The 2,198-nt window shown below is 37.4% G+C and overlaps 1 protein-coding gene across 1 annotated transcript in view; it reads left to right on the top strand.

Moving 5' to 3' along the window:
* The window catches only part of LOC115191897 (sorbin and SH3 domain-containing protein 2), a 78,409-nt gene extending 77,211 nt beyond the window's left edge, over window positions 1-1,198 (top strand). Inside the window, exon 25 of the mRNA XM_029749900.1 lies at window positions 1-1,198. This exon is cut by the window's left edge and continues 1,352 nt beyond it. The gene's annotated coding sequence lies outside the window, so the exon portion shown is untranslated.
* The last annotated feature ends 1,000 nt before the right edge of the window (window positions 1,199-2,198 follow it).

The raw sequence follows: 2,198 nt of genomic DNA, 5'->3' as shown, positions 1-2,198 counted from the left end.
AACATTTCAGAGTACACTACGGATTTTACAAGTGAAAGCTAGATTGGATTTGTCGATAGGGCTTCAGGAGTTTGATACCGTTGGAAAACCATATGCAAAAGCAACTCGTTTTCCCACTTTTTTCTGTATGTATAGATGTTTATAATGGGAAAAGTATTGAATAATGATAAAACGTCATTTAGATGTCTCCGTCCATAGATATAACTCACGGAATGGATGGAGCAACATCCGTTTCTCAACTTACTTTGTGTACTTTCTTTTAGTTGAAGTGGCCTAAGGTGAATTGTACTTTTGGCTCATTTCAACCAGAGCAAATCCCCTTGTCATGTTTAAGATAACGAGACAATAGCCAAAAATTTGTTCCCAGTCGAGTCTGACATTTTACTTTTGTCAATATACAACAAACGTTCAGGTCTCAACAATAAAATAACCCTCCTTTTTGAAATGGTGTTTATTTTATTCTATGACGAGGTTTTCTTTTTACGATTGCTGTTGAATACCGTATTAGGAATGTTGCCACATTCATTGCCTTTGTCCAAATGGGATGTTTTACTTCACTCTAATATAATCAGATAAGCAGTGTAAATGAATTTGATTGAATTATACAGTTATGTTCCTGGAGTTGTTTGTTTCTCTATAGGTAATTCTGACAGTGACCTTTTTTTACTGTCCGGGATGAATGAAACGATTAGAGTGTCACTGCAATAGCTTATAACGATGTATTTGAATAACATTTATTAGGCATACTTTTTGTGTTCAATGAATATGATTTATGACATTTGTTTTGCCTTTTTTTCGTGGGTAAATGAGTATGTATTCGTATAGGAAGGACACTGACCGCAGAACAGTCGTTTAAGCACCTTAATATGTAATTACTTTATTTTTGGTTTCTGTCTTTGGTTGGTTTTGTTCTAGTTTATTTTTCTCCCCATCCCCTTTTCATTCACTCTTCCCTGGGTCGTGTTCATTAGGCACCAAAAGAAAACGGACTACCTGGACATGTCCAATAAAGAAATGCAAATTTTCATGTTCCGTTGCAAACGTTTCCCGTTGCTATCCCTAATGAACACGACCCTGGCATGTGAGAGCACTGCGTGTCTGTCGGCGTTGTTGTTTTTTTTTGTACGTCTTTTGTATGGAGCTGTAAAATCGATGACACGATCCACTGCTTTATAAACTCTTCTTTTCTCACCCACCATCAGTTTGGGTTGCCTTTCTTTCTGCTTGTCATTTTTTTCACACCACCTCTTCCTACATCCACCTCATTCGCCTCAGACAGCCATACCGCCATATCCCTATGGTGCAAAATTAATAAATAACGTTTATGCAAAAACAGAAAACCTTTGTGGTGGACTACACTAGTTTAAGGTTATCTTTATGAAGGGTACCTTAATGTAAAGTGGTACCTTGTAGTGTTACCAGGGATAACTGCTCTGGAGAACAAAATTGAGTATAAGGGAATGTACTTTACCCACAACTTAATAAGGATAGACTGTAACGTTTAAACTATTTCTAGTCTGACTTTGCTACCACTTTCGGGGACTTTAAAGGTTTTGGACTGAAGACATGGAGGATCCCCGCTCACATTGGAGTTGTTTATATTGCATCTGAAAGGGGGGCCTACAAGTGTGGATTCTTAGCTTTTGTCCAAATGTAAACTCAAGTGGATGCATTGCAATGACATTCTTATTACAAGTCTTTCTGCTTTAATTTACGATTTTGGTGACTGTATTCCTAATAAATTCTGCCTGATAATTTCAATATTTTTTCTCTCTTTGGAAAGTCTGTGAAAGCAGGCGGACTTCTTTTCTCACTGGTGTGACAAAAACATGGTTATACAGTAGTTAAGTAGTGCTGTTGTCCATGTAGGAATTACTGTACATTTGATACTGTATGAAATTAAACTGTATTTATCCAAAAAACATAATTTGCCCCGGGATACTTCAACTGGTGACTATCAGAATAAAGACAAAGGAGCCCTTTGTTGCTGGGTAAATCTGATAGATTTATTGATGGGACAAACAAACAAAAGGGTTATGTTTCGGCATAAATCGTCTCCATCATAGCCTTCTGTTTAAGCTGGGCTGTAGCGCGTTTGGGTGTACGTATTTTCTATTTGTAAACTGAAAGGTTAAAGTTCACTCTGTGTGTGTGTGTACGTACGCTCCTTCTACATAACACACACCATCCGAGACATC

The sequence above is a fragment of the Salmo trutta genome, chromosome 4 (genome assembly GCF_901001165.1).
Source record: "Salmo trutta chromosome 4, fSalTru1.1, whole genome shotgun sequence".
In the NCBI taxonomy this organism is placed as follows: domain Eukaryota; kingdom Metazoa; phylum Chordata; class Actinopteri; order Salmoniformes; family Salmonidae; genus Salmo; species Salmo trutta.
Note: the sequence above shows the minus strand (reverse complement) of the source record. Positions and strands in the feature narration are given on the sequence as shown.